Below are 21,129 nucleotides of genomic sequence, written 5' to 3' on the forward strand. Positions count from 1 at the left end.
TTTCTGCCACTACGAGCGCTGATGTAGTTCAATGCAGAGTTTTACTTCAGTCCTTATAACTACATTCGGTGTGGACATTAAAAAAAAAATCAAAAACGTATGAGGGTAGGCCTATTGAATTAAGGAACACATTACAGAGAGAATTATGTAAATATGTTATTTTGGCAAGGTTATGAATAAAAAAGAAAACGAGTAAAAAAACAAGCTCCTACGGCCATACCATGTTGAATACACCGGTTCTCGTCCGATCACCGCAGTTAAGCAACATTAGCCGTGGTCACTACTTGGATGGATGATCACTTGGGAACACCAAATGCCTTTGGGTCAATTTTGTCTGGCCCAGCGGTGTAGAGGGCAACGCAACCGCACTTCAACCGGAGGCTCCGGGTTCGATTCCCGGCCGGATCTGGAGTTTTTAATTGTAAATGATTAATATCGCTGGTCTGGGAACTGGGTGTTTGTGTCGTCCTTATCATTCCTTTCCTCACAATCAACACTTTACACTTCCGCAATTACAATTGCACGCAGGTTCATAACATTTGGTGCAAGTAGTGGCAAAAGATCTTTAGATGTCGACGCTACGAACAAATATAATTTTTTAAATTATTGTTATATAAGAAACAAACGATTTTAGGCTGTTTTTCCGTAACTGCATTTAGGAGGGAAGTGATTTTCGAAATTTGTTTTTTAGTTTGATAGAGCTATCGTAATTTGAATTTTTTTTTCGGGCCCTTTAGCCCTTCAACTTTCGGCACAATTGAGGAAACTGCTTGGCAATTCTACGTTTTGTCTGCTGAGAAATGTGTTCAGCATTAAAACACACACACTGTCTCTCTCTCCCTTTTTTAAATGTTATTTTACGTCGCACCGACACAGATAGATCTGAGGGTGACGATGGGATAGGCTAGGCCTAGGACTGGGAAAGAAGCGGCCGTGACCTCAATTAAGATACAGCCTCAGAATTTGCCTGGGAAACCACGGATCACCATCTTCAGGGCTGCCAACCTACCGCCTCCCGAATGCAGAGCTCTGTTTGAAGCCATAACTGCTCGGTGATTGACTTATGATGATGTATGCACTTAAAGCTGAATCAGTGCCGTTTTAACTGCTAGAAGTAGCACAGCAGGCATCCAGCGCGTATAACATCATAAAGGTGCTTAGAGTTATAATTAAGCAGAGTTAGTATCGGCTATTACAATATCGCTTATTGGGTCGTGTACGTTTTAACTGCCTCTTCACATGGTAATATTGGACCTAAAGGTTATAATAGCCGTTCAATTGTTGTTTACATAAACTTACATTATGGGTCATAAATCTCTTATTATATTTCCCGGATATAACGACGGGTCCATCGTGCTCACCTAAGAGATGCTTTTAGTATGCAATTTAAGTCATCATCATCATCGTTTCCAACGTATGCCACCTATCCCGAGCTAACCTTTCCATTTCTACGTATTATATCCTACATGTACTCTAATAGGTTGGTCATATTCAATCCTTGGTCTACCATCTGTACTCCGCTCAAAAACCAACTGAAACTCCTGGGTGTTTAAAGATGTGACCTATCATTCTGTCTCTTATTGTCAAAGTTCGTCAAATCATTCTCCTCACACCAATTCGATTCATTATCTCAGCTTTTGTGATTCGATCTAACCAACTCACTTTCAGCATTCAACACCACAATTCTAAAGCTTCTATTCTCTTTCTTTCTGAGTGAGTTATCGTCCATGCGTCACTTCCGTACAATGCCACGCTCTAGAAGAAAGTCTTCAAAATGATCTTTCTAATTCCAGTATCAGTGTTCGAAGTGAGCAAATTTATTTTCTTAATAAAGCGCTTCTTGGCTTGTGCTACTCTGCCTTGTATATCCTCCTTACTTCTTTCGTGTTTTGGCAATACTACCATCCAAGAAACAAAATATATCTACTTTTTTATGAGCATTTCCTAACCTAATATTTCATGCATCACCTGACTCGTTCAACTGCACTCCATTAGTTTTGTTTTAAATTTGTTTATTTTCATCTTGTACTCCTTTTCGAAGACCGTGTTCATACCACTCAGCAATTTCTCAAAACTGCGCTACCCCAACCACCAACTTTTAGCTGTGCCTTGCACTCTCAAGCCCAATATAAACGATAGGTGCAGAAAGTACGGACTACTGGGAAAATTGTTTTTCTTGTGTTTGGGATCTTTTAACTGTGTTAAGTTTGGTGATTTTTATGATTTAAACCCTGAACTGGTCGGAGATAGATAACTTTAATAAGAACTGTACCCTGAATCTGTATTAGTATTATTTATTTACCACAATTCTGAGAAAGGGGCAAGTCCCATGTACATATAAAATGTTCCCTCGATCTATCTTAGATGAGAAATTATTTACAATATTTACATAATTTACAAAATACTTAAATTGCTCACATGTGTACATAATTTCTTATTGCTCATTCGTGCTGCCTATCGATAGTTAGCTAATCACCCATTCACCCATTCTTGTGCTCACATACTATCTTTCACTCTACCAGTCTGTCATTCTCTTATTCTTGTGCCCACATACTATCCTTCCCTCTACCAGTCTGTCATTCACCTATCCTTGTGCTCACGTACTTTCTTTCCCTCTGCCAGTCTGTCATTCACCCATTGTTGTGCTCACATACTTTCTTTCACTCTACCAGTCTGTCATTCGCTCATTCTTGTGCTCACATAATTTCTTTCACTCTACCAGTCTGTCATTCACTCATTCTTGTGCTCACATACTTTCTTTCACTCTATCAGTCTGTCATTCACTCATTCTTGTGCTCACATACTTCCTTTCACTCTACCAGTCTGTCATTCACTCATTCCTGTGCTCACATACTTTCTTTCACTCTACCAGTCTGTCATTCGCTCATTTTTGTGCTCACATACTTTCTCTTCCTCTACCAGTCTGGCATTCACTCATTCTTGTGCTCAGTACTTTCTTTCCCTCTATTGTGCTCACATACTTCCTTTCCCTCTACCAGTCTGGAATTCACTCATTCTTGTGCTCAGTACTTTCTTTCCCTCTATTGTGCTCACATACTTCCTTTCACTGTACCAGTCTGTCATTCACTCATTGTTATGCTCGCATACTTCGTTTCGCTCCACCAGTGTGCCATTCATTCATCCCTGTGCTCTCATAGAGGGTAGTAATAATTAAACTTTCGCTACTTGAGCCAGTGTAGACGGAAAACTACTTGCCGCGTGGGTACCCAACTTTGTTGGAATGATGTTCTGACTGCGCGCTGCAGCATTTGTGTTGTTAGTATTGTTAGTGTCACAACTTGCCGTTAGGCGCCGGTACTGGTACAGTGACGTAGGATTGAAACACAAGCAACAGTGTGCATTACAGTTGCAGATAGTCAACATGGTTCTGTACAAGGTGAGCAGGACTTTACTCGTAAGGCTCTTTTGATCAAAACAATAGCAATAGTGCTGGAGTATCGACGCATTAAGGTAATACGGAGAGGTCCTCTTTTCACACCGGGGTTGAAGAGCATGATTCGGGAGTTCGAATTAATTAACGATTTGGGAATTGCTCCTGGGAGAGGCCGACGGCCAATTGCGACACATATTGTTGAAGTTACTGTTGACATGACTGCGAATGCTGGACGCAATGTGCGATCTTCAAGCAGTGCACGAACTGTGTCACGACAGTTGAACGTTCCATGGTCCACATTTCGAAAAGAGCTCCGAACAGTTGTGAAATGGTATCCGTACAAACTTCATGCAGGTGGTCGTCACATTGAGCAGCGTTTTTAACCTGGCACGTAAACTTGGTACGCAATTAACAAATGTTACCCTCTTATGTGTTGAAACACCGGATCCCGTGATATCTCCGAAGTTAGCAACATTGGGCGTGGTCAAGATTTGGATGGCTTGCCACGCGCTGTTGGTGGGGGGGGGGGGGGGGGGTAAGGGAATGGAAGAGCGGAAAGGAACTGGCCACCCTACCGTACGTAAACTCCGGCTCAGGCACACCTCTGCGGAGGTTCGGACCTGCCTTCGGGCAGAATACACACTTAGGCCTACCTTGCTATGTGAAAATTAAAATACGTTTATTTCAATTGTTTGTTCGTTATCTCTTTTCCGCATATCCTTACAGGCCCGGGCTGAGTGGCTCAGACGGTTGAGGCGCTGGCCTTCTGATCCCAACTCGGCAGGTTCGATCCTGGCTCAGTCCGGTGGTATTGGAAGGTGCTCATACACGTCAGCCTTGTGTCGGTAGATTTACTGGCACGTAAAATAACTCCTGCGGAACTAAATTTCGGCACTTCGGCGTCTCCGAAAACCGTAAAAGAGTAGTTAGTGGGACGTAAATAAATAACATTATTATTATTATATCCTTACAAATGATTCCACAAAGCTTCGTTGCCCTACGATCACTCGTTATTCATGGAGGCCTTCTCAAGTAGCGAAAGTTAAATTATAACCACCCTGTACTTCGTTTCTCTCTACCAGTCGGACATTCACTCTTTCCCCACACAGTGACAGACAAATAGACGATAACAGCCGGAGCAAATTTCAAGTCTCGAAGAGTGCCTGCTTAACTCTTTTAACTACCTAACAGAGACTTCCAACCATCCTTTCCTTCCAGTCCAATTTTTGGTAACCGAATTCCGTCCACTATTAATAAGTTTAGTTCGGTCCAAAAACTCTGTACACACAAAACACACAAAATACTTCATTCTTCAAAATTTGAGGCTGATTTCCTGCGAGGTTACGTCCAGAACACACAAATGGCTTGATGTTCATATTCGTCGCTAGAGGCTAAAGTAGCCGCTTCACAAGATGCTGTGCCCATTGTGTGTAAACAGCTGTTGTCATTGTCGTGGGACAATACAGCTTCTAGGCCTAGTGACTAACGAGACAGACGGTAGCAGTAACTAGAAGAACTGTCGGAGTTCTCCCCTCTCAGAGTGTTAACAAGTGCGGCCGCCATTGGCCGACACACTTTCACCCCGCCCGGCAATTAACACTCCACCGCCCACCCGCGCAGTTCCTCCTTATACGGTAAGTGGCACGAGCAGATTAACATTAATTGCTGATTTTCAAGTAAACAGCTTTACACAGTCGAGTGGCGAGCGAGCATGTGTCCAGCACGTGATTCTTGTTTCAAGGGATACATCAACGAGAATATCAAGACTTGTTAATTCAGAAAAAAGAAAACACATTTTCCCTTTGCGAAAATCAATTGGTCATAAATATGTCTCTCGGTCATGGCTATACATGAACGGCTGTTAATTTCAGATGACTGCCAGCCATAAGATATAGCCTGCACGGTTGCTAGGTAACGTTGTCAGGCCATACATCCATACCCTATATTACAGCCTGCACGGTTGCTAGGTAACATTGTCAGGCCATACATCCATACCCTATATTACAGCCTGCACGGTTGCCAGGTAACGTTGTTTGGCCATGCATCCATACTTTACATCACAGCCTGCACGGTGCTAGGTAATATTGTCTGGCCATCCAAGCATACCTTACATTATAGTCTGTACGGTTGTTAGGTAACATTGTCTGGCCATCCATCCATACCTTACATCATAGCCTGCACGGTTGCTAGGTAACATTGTCTGGCCATCCATACTTTACATCACAGCCTGCACGGTTGCTAGGTAACGTTGTCTGGCCATGCATCCATACCTTAAATCACAGCCTGCGCGGTTGCTAGGTAGCATTGTCTGGCCATCCATCCATATTTTACATCACAGCCTGCACGCTTGCCAGGGTTACACTTCCGTCATCACATTCTGTGACGCTAACTTCCGTAACGCAAATGTTCAGATAGGTTGGAGTCAGGAAGCGCATCCGTTCGTAAAACAGGGACAAGTCCGTGTCTGAGGGATTGTTCGTACTGGAAACTCCACTAGAGTGTGGAAGATGAGGCATATTATTAATAATAATGCCGTTGGTTCTACATCGTTTTAACTACTTTTACACTTTTGGTGACGCCAGGGTGCCGGTATTTTTTCCCACGGAGTTCTTTCAGGTGCCGATTGATCTACTGAAACGGGACTGATGTATTTGAGCACATTTATTCATCACCGGACTGAGCCAGGATCGAACTGGCCAAGCTGGTCTCAGAAAGCCAGCGCCTTGACCGTCTGAGCCACTCAGCTCGGCATTATTATTATTATTATTATTATTATTATTATTATTATTATTATTATTATTATTATTATTATTATTATTTACATAAGTTTTAGTTTGTTTCGTAAACTTTGTCTGTAATGATACCGTATACTGATGGGAAGCTTGACGCATAAATATAGACGTGCGTACCAGTGGCGGTGGGCTCTCAGGAGCACAGGAGCACGTGAACACCCAGTTTTATTACATATTTACGCATTCATTCTTTTCTTTCGACCTGATTTCGACAATCGATCGAAAGCATTCGACAATCGACTTATATCGAAGCTCCGTTACACCGACAGTTGTTCGTTTTGACTGACAGTGCAGCGAGCACACTGGATAATGCGCTATTGTGCTGAAGACTATACGCATGCGCAAAGCAGATGACGTCATGGTTTTCTGCACTGATATTCCCATTAGCGAGGAGCACGGTAAGGTACGTGCCTTGTCGTCTAGAGCCACCCTCAACCCAGTGGCAGTATTACAGTTGACCACAAGGGTCCGCCACCTCCCCTATTATGGTTAGCCACAGCCTCCCAGGAGCTACTATTGCATTACATTACCGGTAGATTTCGCTAGTACCCTAATTCTGAATAGGCATTTTGGTGTCTATTCAGACTCTTTTCCAGAAAGAGAACTGAATACAATGGCGCATATGTATCCCTGCCTAAATAAGACACAGCTGAAGACTGAACTAGAAGTATTGTATATGAGAAATGGCTTTCAGAAAGATGATGGGGCCATTTCCATGTTGCAGTTTCTGCTTGACGATAAACTAGATAGGGACACATTTCCACAAGTATGTGAATTACTCCGAATTGTTGTCACAACCCAAATTACGACAGCGGAGCCTGAGAGGTGTTTTCTACTTTGAATACGAATTAAAACGTTTCTGAGGAACACCATGACTGGAGAACGACTGTCAGCGCTGGCTATGCTTGCTATTGAGAAGAGATTTGTCAACAACATCAGTGACTTCAATCGTAAAGTAATTGAGAAATTTGCACGATTGAAAGACAGAAGGATTGCTTTCCTGTTCAAATAATCAGCATTTACGTGAGTTGCTAATCTAAATCCTATCATTTAAATAAGCACGATCTAGTATTGTTGGTTGTACTGCATGCTAAGTTGTTTAGACTAGTGGCTATAATTTGCAAAATGAGAATAATTACCATGTGATACAGTAGAACCCTAATTAACCGAGATAATGTGGAGACTAATGGGGTCAATTCAGAAATAATTATTTTAAAAAAATTACCGGTAAATGCGGTACACATTCCTTCTATGCTTCTCGTCATACCCAGGTAAACTTCGTGCTGTTTAAAAACCAGGAATAGTGCTCGCATCCTTCAGTGTTCGCAGTGCAGTAAAGCTATTATGAATTTTACTATTGTTCTACACTAAGACAGCCGGCCCGCGGTGTAGGGGTAATATGCCTGCCTCTTACCCGGAGGCCCCGGGTTCGATTCCTGGCCAGGTCAGGGATTTTAACCTGGATCTGAGGCCTGGTTCGAGGTCCACTCAGTCTACGTGATTACAATTGAGGAGCTATCTGACGGTGAGATGGCTGTCAAAAAAAGCCAAGAATAACGGCCGAGAGGATTCGTCGTGCTAACCACACGACACCTCGTAATCTGCAGACCACCGGGCTGAGCAGCAGTTGCTTGGTGGGCCATGAGGTTTGGTTTGGTTCTACACTAACACGCAGGTGAAATTCGTGCTGTTTAAAAACCAAGAATAGTGCTCGCATCCTTCAATAATCTCAGTGTAGTAAAGTTATTGTGAATTTTACTTTTGTTCTACACTAACAAATTAGTCTCGTATAAAATTTATCCTCGGTTACAGGGGTTCTACCAAAGTATTTGTGAAGAAGGAACCGTACAAGGAACTGTTAGTGAAATGATTTATGTACCTATGTTACTCTTTTGCTGATTTGAGACATGAACAAAAATGTTGTGAACCTCCTAAAAATTTGGTCACGAGCCGCCACTGGTGCGTACTAATAGAAATACAATGTTCCTAAATACTTATAACTAGGGCTCGGATGTTTATGGCATGTCATATTATTTCTTTATATTATTTTCATGAAAAATAGAACTTAAGCATGATTTTAACTACGGTGATTAAAATGATGCAGTATTCAAGGGTCATATAAAGTCACATTTTGCTCTTTCAAAGTTTTTTTTGTTGTTTTGCGGTAACTTTTTATAATATGCTCGTATTTCCCGGTGAATTTTCGTATATTTGTCATATTTTTATCTTTGTTTTCCATTTGCGCATACTTGCTTGCAGTCGTCTCAAAGACAGACTATTCACATCTCCTGATTATTGCCTGTAATTTCTTACCATTATCTTTCTTGGAAATATATATTTATGCGAAGTTCGTCTCGGAAAGCCAGCGCCTTGACCGTCTGAGGCACTCAGCCCATTATTATTATTATTATTATTATTATTATTATTATTATTATTATTATTATTATTATTATTATTATTATTATTATTATTAATATAAGTTTTAGTTTGTTTCGTAAACATTGGTAACATTGTCTGATCATCCTTCCTTACCTTAAATCACAGCCTGCACGGGTGCTAGGTAAGGAGGGTAAGCTGTATAGAAAGAGACGAATGGGTATAAAGCGACATTATAGTGAGCCTCAATTGAACTCTAATGATTTGACATATTTCAAACATGGCCCAATAACATCCTACGATGTTGAGCGGTATTTTTCGCGTTACAAGACAATGTTGCATGAACTTTAAAATATATGTAATTTGCTATTGTAATTTTTTTAAAGAGCTATTTGTTCGGGGCGTCGACCTAACAAGATCTTTTGCCCCTACTTGCACCTTATGTTGTGAACCTGCGTGTATGTGGAAATTGCGGAAGTGTAAAGTGTTGAATGTGAGGAAAGGAACGTTAAGGACGACACAAACACCCAGTCCCCAGGCCAGGGATATTAATTATTTACAATCAAAAACCCCTGACCCGCCCGGGAATCGAACTCGGGGCCGCCGGTTGACAGGCAGACGCGTTGCCCCCTAATATTATTACTTATTTATTATCATTGAATGTTGAAACATGGAAAAAAAAAAAAAAAACTACCACACCGTGGAAAAGGTGTCTCTCATTTTTCAGAATGGACACAATCAAACGCCTGGATTACAACGAAGAAAGGACTTTCAACTTCCCAATGGACTAATGTCATTAAAATGAACTGCAATGTGATAGCAGTCCGAAGCGTTCCCGGTAGAAGCCAAGAAAACCGTTGCCGTCACTGCAACGAGATAGAAACCCTCCCTCATGTTCTTCGTTTCTGCTCGAAAGGGGAACTATTGAGAAAGAACAGGCACCATAGTGTCAGGAGCAGTATTGCAGAACTTCTCAAAAAACCTGGCAGATTTGAAGTCTTTGAAGATGTGCGCTCTATCTCTGGCGATGGATCCAGTAAACGTGCAGACGCTGTCGCGATTGACAGGGAGAGAAACACCGGCGTTGTTATTGATCCAACAATAAGGTTTGAGAGTAACAGTTCATAGGCCAAAGAAGTTGATTCTGAAAAGAAGAGACACTACGAACCATGTTTTAAATACTTTGAAGAAAAGTATCACATACCCGCCAGTGGCTGGGAAGTGATTGTTTTGGTATTCCCGTTTCGTATTTAACAGGTTTTTGTTTAGATGTTTTACGAGATTCTTTGGCAATGGTAAATCATCATTTGTACGGCATGTATAAAGAAAAATAAAGTTTTCCTGATCGGGGGTAGCTGTAGGGCTACAACAGGGGAAATTCAAAATTAAAAAATGTATACAAGCTCATTTTATCCCAAGATAAATAGTGCGAAAATAGATAATAATTTGATGCTATTACCGTACGGTACCCCTTGTTCTAGGGCAACTATCCCTTGTGGATTCTCTCTCTCTTCAGTCTAATGTTAATTTAAACAGTGGCGAGATTTTGAAGATTCGAAAATGTTACCAACAAATTTTGAAGTCATATTTCTTCTTCATCTTAATATGTTTACCCTCCACCTCTACCACCTCAAGGGCAGTGTCCTGGAGCTTCAGACTTTGGGTCGGGGATAGGCTACAACTGGGGAGAATGACCAGTACCTCGCCCAGGCGGCCACACCTGCTATTCTGAACATGGGCCTTGTGGGGGTATGGGAGGATTGGAAGGGATAGACAAGGAAGAGGGAAGGAAGCGACCGTGGCTTTAAGTTAGGTACCATCCCGGCATTTGCCTGGAGGAGAAGTGGGAAACCACGGAAAACCACTTCCAGGATGGCTGAGGTGGGAATCGAACCCACCTCTACTCAGTTCACCTCCCGAGGCTGAGCGGATCCCGTTCCAGCCCTCATACCGCTTTTTCAAATTTCGTGGCAGAGCCGGGAATCGAACCCGGGCGTCCGGGGGTGACAGCTATTCACACTAAGCACTACACCACAGAGGTGACGAAGTCATATTTACTGTCATATTTTAATACATGTTTAGGTCATAAATGGTTGCATATTTCTAACATTGTTAGTTCATAAACATTCGGGCGCTATTTATAACAGTGGGCCTACATTGAGCTGTCTAGCGACTGGAGTAGCGAACGTGCCCAGTAGGAAAAGGGTTAAGTTGACGACTAACTTCATCCTGTTGGAGAACGTTCACCTGCGATCCAGTTCCAGGGAAAATGATTCAGGATTCTTTTTGTCCCTCAATTCATATCGGCTTAAAGTGGGTTTGCTCGGAGCGGCTGACTGGCTACTCACAAATAGAATGGTATTCGGGAGTGTGGTTGGCTTCTGACCGCAATCCTTTCTTCTGCTTGCCTTCAATCAGCTACGATTCTCGGCATTCCACTAGATCCCTTTACAAACTCGTATTTGAACGAGTTCTTTAAATCTACAACATTCCTTTTGGCTGTTTGCTGCTACCGAGCTGTACGTCGGGCAGGAAGCTGTGTCTTACACTCGCATATTATGGAGATCACTACACTATATTGGCGGAAAGATTAAACATTTTACCGAACAAGTGGCTGTGCGGTTCGGATCACGTAGCTATCGGGAGATAGTGCGTTCGAACCCCACTGTCGGCAGCCCTTAAGAAAGTTTCCCGTAGTTTCCCATTTTTACACCAGGCAAATCTTAATTAAGGACACGGGCCGCTTCCATCCCACTGCTAGGTCTTTCCTATTCCATCGTTGCCATAAGACCTATCTGTGTCGGTGCGATGTAAAGCAATTATCATAATAATAATACAGCAAAATTACGATATTAAAAGACACTCTAAAATTATAGACATTGAAAAGTAAGAATTGAAAATTCTCCGGAAAATTTATGTTCCCAAGAAAGAAAATGGAATGGGGATTAAGAGGAGAACAGCGGACCTTACTCATTAACTGACAGGTTCACTGATGCCACACGGAAAAGGAGCCTGGAATTCTATGGCCATATCTATAGAATGGACAGCGATAGACTCAGCAAAAGATTATTTAAAGTAATCAACTCAAGGAAGGTCAAAATAAACTGGCTAGAAGAAACTAAGGCGAACGTCCAAGAAATTAATATCACGGATACAATCATACCGGATCTGGAGTCTTTAGCCAAGCACAAATTCGTGGGAAAATCTAAAAGGAAAATAATAATAATAATAATAATAATAATAATAATAATAATAATAATAATAATAATAATAATAAATTATTAATTAATAATTAATAATTAATAATAATAATAATAATAATAATAATAATTATTATTATTATTATTTTTCGTCCCACTAACTACTTTTTGACGATTTACGGAGACACACCGAGGTGCTAGAATTTTGTCCCGCAGGAGTTATTTTACGTGCCAGTAAATCTACCGACACGAGCCTGACGTATTTGAGCACGTTCACATATCACTGGACTGAGCCAGGATCGAACCTGCAAAGTTGGGATTAGAAGGCCAGCGCCTCAACCGTCTGAGCCACTCAGACCGGCTAAAAGGAAAACTTTTACGAAGTGGTCCACAACACTCCACAGAGCGCATGATGCAACACAGGATAAGAAGGCGTAAACCATGAGGCCAACAAACAAGATCAAACGCGCTCGCTGAATGGGCATAATGAAGAAAATAATAATAATAATAATAATAATAATAATAATAATAATAATAATAATAATAATAATAATAATAATCTGTTGTCTTTTTCAGCGTTTGTTCCTTCTGATAGCGGCGTCCAGTACATGGATTCATTGTCTCCGTTTAGTTCTGTCTTGGGCCATGTCATGATGGAGACTGGCGCTCTTCATATCTCTGTGAAGAGTATAATCCCATCCCTGTTTTGGTCCTCTGTTTGGTCTCCTACCAGTGATCTCTGACATGCAACCCGTCTTCGCGATAGTGTCGGCCCCCGTCCTTAGTACATGTCCAAGCCAAATCGCTCCCTAATGGGTTCATTGGAGATGCGATCTAGTTTAGTGACGCCAGCTGTCCACCTCAGCATTTTCGCCTCCATGACGCCTAGTCGACGCTCTGTCTCAGGCGTAGTCGACCAACATTCGTAACCATACAGTGCAACAGGTTGGATGACGTACGATACATTTTTGATTTGAGATTATCTTTCATCCTCCGGTCACAAGAGACGCCGGTCGTTGTTCGCCATTTCTTTCAGGCTGCGGATATCCTTGCACTGACCTCTGCGACAAGTCGGCTATCATTCGCGATCGTGGAGCCAAGATACAGTACTTGAATCTTGTCACTTGCAATAGGTCTTCACCGTCTACCTGAATGATTCCGATTGCTGGTGGACGTCATATATTCAGTCTTCTTACTATTGAGGCACAGGCCGTATTGTGCCAACCGATCGTTCCATTCTTGGGTTTGGCGTTGTAGATGAACCTGCGTCCATCATGACATCGTCTGCGTAGAGAAGCGTCCATGGCAAAGAACGGTGCAGGTCTGCTGTTACAGTGACCTTGGTGAACGCCGACGGTGATGGGAAAGTCACTTCGATGCTCCTACAACGGCCTGAACATAGCTTCGTAGGTCTACACAAAGCAGCTGAGCCCAGTTGACAAGGCATTCTGGTAGATCATTCTGTACGCGATCAGAGAGCCCTCCCATGGTCCAGGAAAGCTAGATGGATCGACTTGTTCTTCTCACGATGCTTTTCAACCAAGAGTCGTGTAGCATGGATTACATCGGTTGTGCCACAATTCTTGACAAATCCAGCTTGGTTTCTGGAAAGCTCGACTATCTCACGTATCCTTTTATCAAGAACACGTTCCAATACCTCCATCGCGTGACACAAAAGTCGGATTGGCCGGTAATCTGCACATTCACCTGGGCTCCCTTCCTTTTGAAGATGGGTACGAAGAAGCTCCGTTGGAAATCGATCGGGGTTCGACCCTCTCTAATGATCCGCTTGAAGAGTCGTGCTAACCATTCTGCCGCATCAAACTGTTGAGAGTACCAGAGTTCTGCTGGAAAATTGTCTGGGCCAGTAGCTTTCCCCGCCTCCATTTCTTTCAAAGCAGCCTTGACCCCATTTTTTTTTGCTAGGGGGTTTACGTCGCACCGACACAGATAGGTCTTATGGCGACGATGGGATAGGGAAGGCCTAGGAGTTGGAAGGAAGCGGCCGTGGCCTTAATTAAGGTACAGCCCCAGCATTTGCCTGGTGTGAAAATGGGAAACCACGGAAAACCATCTTCAGGGCTGCCGATAGTGGGATTCGAACCTACTATCTCCCGGATGCAAGCTCACAGCCGCGCGCCTCTATGCGCATGGCCAACTCGCCCGGTTTGACCCCATTTATATCAATATATAATAATAATAATAATAATAATAATAATAATAATAATAATAATAATAATAATAATTTTTGTTTCTTTCTTTCTCTCTTTCCTAATCCGTTTACCCTTCAGGGTTGGTTTTTCCCTCGGACTCAACGAGGGATACCACATCTACTGCCTCAAGGGTGATGTCCTGGAGCTTGAGACTTTGGGTTGGGGGATACAGCTGGGGAGGAGGACCAGTACCTCGCCTAGGCAGCTTCACTTGTTATGCTGAACAGGGGACTTGTGGGGGGAATACGAATATCGGAAGGGACATACAAGGAAAGGAGAGGGAAGGAAGCGGCATTTGTCTTGAGGAGAAGTTGGAAACCACGTAAGGTCACTTCGAGGATGGCAGAGGAGGGAATCGAATCCCTCTCTACTCAGTTGACGTTGAGGCTGAGAGAACCCCGTTCCAGCCCTGTTACCACTTTTCAAATTTCGTGGCAGAGCTGGGAATCGAACCGGGCCTCCCGGGGTGACAACTAATCAAACAAACCACTACACCACAGAGCGAAAATAATAATAATAATAATAATAATAATAATAATAATAATAATAATAATAATAATAATAATAATAATAATAATAATAATAATGTCCACCTCTGTGGTGTAGTGGTTAGTGTGATTAGCTGCCACCCTTGGAGGCCCGGATTCTGTTCCCGACTTAGCCACGAAATTTGAAAAATGGTACGAGGGCTAGAACGGGGTCCACTCAGCCGTGGGAGGTCAACTGAGTAGACGAGGGTTCGATTCCAACCTCAGCCATCCTCTAAATGGTTCTCCTTTGTTTTTCACTTCTCCTCCTGGCAAAGGCCGGAATGGAACTTAACTTCAGGCCACGGCCGCTTCCTTCCCTATTTCTTGTCTATTCCTTCCAATCTTCCCATCCGCCACAAGACCTCTGTTCAGCATATTAAGTGAGGCAGCCTGGGTGAGGCACTGGTATTTCTCCCTAGTTGTATCCCCTGATCCAAAACTCTCACGCTCCAGGAAACTGCCCTTGAGGCGGTAGAGGTGGTATCCCTTTCTTAGTCCGGGGGAAAACCAACCGTGGTGGGTAAACGGATTAAGATAACTTTACGTCCCACTAACTACTTCTACGGTTTTCAGGGACACCGAGGTGCCGGAATTTAGTACCGTAGGAGTTCTTTTACTGCCAGTAAATCTACCGACATGAGACTGACGTATTTGTGCACCTTCAAATACCACCGGACTGAGTCAGGATCGAACCTGCCAAGTTGGGGTTAGAAGGCCAGCGCCTTAACCGTCTGAGCCACTCAGCCCGGCACTGACGTATTTGTGCACCTTCAAATACCACCGGACTGAGCCAGGATCGAACCTGCCAAGCTGGGGTCAGAAGGCCAGCGCCTCAACCGTCAGAGCCATTCAGCCCGGCAAATAAAATAAAATAAAATAAAATAAAATAAAATAAAATAAAATAAGGATGAAAAGAAATAATAATCATGATCATCAAGCAAGTAAATCACTTCGTCGTGGATGCGATACAACTTGTTGTGGAATGGAAGTTAAGCTATTGATTATTTAAAATAAATACGGTAGAAAGACATGTTTCTATTTTTTAAATTCGTTTTTGTAAATTAGAAGATTTTCCCAATATTTCTTGTCGCCGGCCTTATCCTTTTGGGGAGGAGACGTTTAGCTACTTGCGAGGTAGCACTGACGGATGAGAAGCGGACGAAGCAGCACCGTCAAAGACCCCATTACTACTGTATCGAGTTACACACGTTTAATCAGATGCCACAGGAGCCCTCCGTAATACATCGTGGTACTGAGCAAGATCGCCCGCTTGGTGTAAAAAGTAGTTAACTCCCCAATGCTAGGTACACTGGTCCTTCCTTCCACTTTACGGTGAGGTATTGAACATTATCGTCGCAAGTTTTGTCTAGGTATTATTTCGATTGTTAAACTGTTGCCTTTGTGATTAGTAATAAGGCCTCCGCTTGACAGCTTTCATAGGGCGAAATACGTTCTAGTTGCCGCTAGAGTTCGCTCCACTGTTTAACACAGACGTATACGGAAACACTGAAGCAGAAAGTTAAGTTAATAAGTTTTTAGGTGAGATAGGCCTTAAAATTAATTATACAAGGCGTTTATTTGTGTATTCAGCTAGTGGTGAGTACATAGTTTCTATCTAAACATAAGGTTAATAATTTTTTTGTGCACATTGATAAATATGCATGGTTCTGTATTTTTTTTTTTTTTTTTGCTAGTTGCTTTACGTCGCACCGACACAGATAGGTCTTACGGCGACGATGGGACGGGAAAGGACTAGGAGTGGGAAGGAAGCGGCCGTGGCCTTAATTAAGGTACAGCCCCAGCATTTGCCTGGTGTGAAAATGGGGAACCACGGAAAACCATTTTCAGGGCTACCGACAGTGGGGTTCAAAGCTACTATCTCCCGAATACTGGATACTGGCCGCACTTAAGCGACTGCAGCTATCGAGCTCGGTGGTTCTGTATTTAGCGCCGAGGGAGTATTTATTGTAAACATTCTATTCACAGGATATTTATTGCGCGTGATAAACAATAGTTTACAAAGGTGAAAAAATTGAGTGGATCCTCCTAATTCAATACATCATATATTCCATCATGAGACGGAGTAATCAAATTCAAACATGTTTCGGCTCGTTTGAGCCATCTTCAGTGAGAAAAAAGGGTGGGGGGGGGGTTGTTGAAATAATTTACATAATACAAACTAAAAAATGTCAAAAAAAGGAGGAACAAATGAAAAACAAAAACAAAACGGAGCCTATACGGAAACAAAAATTAGTACAATATACAATATTTACATCATCATGTGGAGAAAAAGAAAAGAAAACACCTCACCGCGATAAAATTCAGTGAAACAGCGGTTGATACAGAACCTAATTGAAACTAAAAAGTGTGTTAACCTAAGAAGAAAAGAAATGTAAATAAATGATACAGATGGAAATGAACAATAAGTGCACATAGTGAGGTTGCGGACCTCTTAGTTTACAAAATATAGGTTTTGTAACAATACAAAACAGGGTGAAATCACTGTCGAAAATTCAGGCAGAAAATCTGTAATCGAAACCGACTTTCAACCTATTAGGTCGTGTTACGTACATTTAGTACGTATTGAAGAGATGTTAAGTACAGAACAGTACCAGACCTGTAGCTTAGATCCTTTCCAACAGAACAAAGATGGCCTAGGCCACCATAGCTCAATTGGTAGAGCAACCGACGCGAAATCGGGAGGTTGTGGGTTCGGATCCCACTGGTGTCTGGTTGGCCATTTTTGTTCTGTACTTAAAATCTCTTCAATACGTACTAAATGTACGTAACACGACCTAATAGGTTGAAAGTCGGTTTCGATTACAATGCGGTCGTGAAAATTCAATATTCAGAAAATCTGTCTTGGTAGAAACCCATCACATCGAATTGGCTAGGAGGGGGGAGCGGGTGCGAAAAAGTTTTAGAAACCAAGCGTGATATAACTTGCAGGCGAAAAGCCTGTGACGAGGAAAAACAATGATGAAATTTAAAGCTTTAAAACAGCAGCATTCTCAATATCTTCTCAATCTAGCGGTCCCATTCTTGATTATCGGTTCATACTGTTGGCTGGTTGGTTTGCCTTATTACAAAACAAACGAACAATACGCATATTTTCAACTGAGGAAAGGGCACGAAGATCGGAGCGTCTGAAGAAGTACTGGGAGGACCGCAAAGCCCGAACAATCCCTTCAAAGAGACCTGAACGACGGACTGACTAAAGTGATCCTATGTGGTCATAAAAGAATAATAATAATAATAATAATAAGAAGAAGAAGAAGAAGAAGAGGTCGGAAGGGCCGCGACATAAAATTGAGAAGCTAGCATGTGGCTATCTTCCTCGAAGTATGTAGTGAACATTTTAAAATCGTCCTACTAAAACTAACCGCATTCAATTCCAACACTTTTTTTCGGGGTATCCATTGTATTTGCATAGCAAGAATAGGCTATGTGAATACTGAAGTGTTTTAAAATATACTATGGTGTGTTCTCATTCTTATTAGGACGTGAACTTTCCGGTTGCAATACCAGATTCGTATGAGTTCTTCTTGAATTACTGGCTGATACATTTATATTTTCTTCATTAAACATCATAGAAACAGTGGCGGCTCGTGAAAAAATCGTCCTACGTGCTACAAAAAACAAGCTAAATACGCTGTTTTAAATCTGCATATTGCCATGATGAACAACGCATACTTCAAACTTGGTAATAATAATAATAATAATAATAATAATAATAATAATAATAATAATAATAATAATAATAATAATAATAATAATACAACTTTTCTCACAATTTATATCTCAGAACAAACAAAAACAACATTAATTTGGAAGCAGATGAATTATTCGACAACTGTCTACGAGATAAATAATTCATTGGAGAAATATTGTTTTTACTAACCTAATGGCGCAACTTACATCAGTGCAAATAGAATCGTGGGAATATAGATCCCTACTAAGAACACTAATTTAATTTCACTTTATATACACTGCAGTGGATAAATAATTTGATAAATCTTCGTATAAACTTTAGCACTAACACAGTGACAGAAAAAACACGCACCAGTAATATAACCGCGAGATTAAAAACCGCACAAAGCAACTGAAAGAGCTGCCAACTGATTCATTGAGACCTCCCCTATTACCAGAGTAAATGTCCGGCTCCATGGCTAAATGGTTAGGGCGCTGGCCTTTGGTCACAGGGATCCCGGGTTCGATTCCCGGCAGGGTCTGGAATTTTAACCATCATTGGGTGTACGTGTTGACTTTATCATCATTTCAACCTCATCACGACTCGCAGGTCGCCTACGGGAGTCAAATCAAAAGATCTGCGTCTGGCGAGTCGAACATTTCCTCGGATACTTCCGGCACTAAAAGCCATACGCTATTTCATTTCACCAGAGTAAATGACGTTGTAATGCGGGATAACGTTTAGGGTCAGTCAAAGATTCTTTGACTCCCCTACGAATTCCTTATTTTTGACACAAAAGGTAGATGGATATTTTAATAAGCATGTGTGAGACAGATTGCCTCCACTTACGCTTTACTTTTGAGCCCAGACGATGCTACTCTCTAGTGTCAGATTCGCTTACCACGTTCAACATAAACACGGCCGACTGGATCCCTCGCTGCGCTCCAAGGAACTAGCTAGAGCGACGCATCAAGTCGGCCGTGAATATAAGGGTAGCAGGAGACATCGAGTAATTCTACCCCCTTGCGGGAGAGGAAGTAACTATAAACGGGATCAGTGAAAGTTGATCCCGGTTTACGGTATACTCCGCCGGCTAGGGGGAGTGTTGCAAGCTTGGCTGCGCCTGCGTATTGCTTCCTTCAGGCTACAGGCAAGGGCTCACTTCACATGAGCACGAGCCTTGTTCCCCGGGAGAACGGCGCTAGGTGTTCGACAGATCTCGTCCTGATTTTCACAAAACACAAATTCATATCGTACTCAAAACAACGAAAAGGCACCAGGATAATTGTACTGTACATAAATAATATTCCTTACAGTTCCACGCTACGTGCTGGAGCCCGGTAGCACGTACTGACCGGCCGCCACTGCATAGAAATATCACTTTTCTACTCAAAACGCAATGTTTTATCTTTGTAATGTGCTTTTACATACAAGTTATTCTCGTGATGCCAATATTGGAATTGTGCTGAGGAATGGAGGGATAACCTGACATCTAGCGGCGCTATTTGAACTACTGGTACTCAGTCATTTTAGTACTTGAAAAGACCACGCATGCAGAGGCCTTTACTTAACTCGTAGACAACGGTTAAACTCTTCTGTTTTGATGAGTGAAATGGCGTATGGCTTTTAGTGGCGGAAGTGTCCGAGGACAAGTTCGGCTCGCCAGATGCAGGTCTTTTTGATTTGACTCCTGTAGGCGACCTGCGCGTCGTGATGAGGATGAAATGGTGATGAAGACGACACATACACCCATCCCCGTGCCAGTGAAATTAACCAATTATGGTTAAAATTCCCGACCCTGCCGGGAATAGAACCCGGGATCCCTGTGACCAAAGGCCAGCACGCTAACCATTTAGCCATGGAGCCGGACTTCTGTTTTGATGACGATGTTTGTTGTTTAAATAGGTCTAACCTCTAGGTTATCGGCCCACTCTCATGTTCATAAGCACTCACAGGCCCAAGTATGATTTCGAAACTATTCACGTATTCTGTATGAAACATCCTATTCCATTATACCCTGAAGCGGGACTGTTTGTAGCAAGCAACTCAATTGAGTTGTCAAAAACTTGAATTTCTCTCAAATGATGAATACTTTCGTGGAGAGCAATGTCAGGTGGGGAAAATTTGTGTTAGGAAAATGTAGTCTAAGATTTTTTAGTGTGGTGGAAGTGTCAGTTTAAAAAAAAATCGAATATCTTAAAAAAATACCCTGCTGTAGATGTTGTAAGTCAGGAAATGCGTGTTCATTAAAATCATCTTTAACAGCATTGAATGTTAGTTTGAGTCATCAGTCCGTAGACTGGTTTGATGTAGCTCTCCATGCCACCCTATGTTGTGCTGACCTTTTCATTTCTACGTAACTACTGTATCCTACATCTACTCTAAACTGTGTGTCATACTTCTACCTTTGTCTACCCCTACCGTTCTTACCGTCTACTCTTCCTTTAAGATGTGTCCTACCATTCTATCTCCTTTTTTCTGGTCAAAATTCACAAAATCATTTTCCTTTCATCAACTTGATTCAGTGTCTCTTAATTCGTGATTCGGTCTACCCATATAACCTTCAGCATTTCTGTGTAACACCACATTTCAAAAGCTTCTATTTTCCCTTCTTTCTGAGCCTGTTATTGCCCATGTTTCACTTCCATACAACGCCACGTTCCAGACGAAAGTCTTCAGAAACGTTTTTCTAATTCCTATATGAATGTTCGAAGTGAGCAACTGTATTTTCTTAACAGAGGCCTTCCATGCTTGCGCTTACTTCTGCCATTGTTAGTTATTCGCCTACCGAGCTCGATAGCTGCAGTCGCTTAAGTGCGGCCAGTATCCAATAATCGGGATATTGTGAGTTTGAACCCCTCTGTCGGCAGCCCTGAAGATGGTTTTCCGTGGTTTCCCATTTTCACACCAGGCAAATGCTGGGGCTGTACCTT

General features: G+C 42.2%; 1 pseudogene; it reads left to right on the forward strand.

Moving 5' to 3' along the window:
- Positions 1–206: 206 nt before the first annotated feature.
- On the forward strand, positions 207–325 carry LOC136883618 (5S ribosomal RNA; annotated as a pseudogene).
- The last annotated feature ends 20,804 nt before the right edge of the window (positions 326–21,129 follow it).

The sequence above is a fragment of the Anabrus simplex genome, chromosome 11 (genome assembly GCF_040414725.1).
Source record: "Anabrus simplex isolate iqAnaSimp1 chromosome 11, ASM4041472v1, whole genome shotgun sequence".
NCBI lineage: Eukaryota > Metazoa > Arthropoda > Insecta > Orthoptera > Tettigoniidae > Anabrus > Anabrus simplex.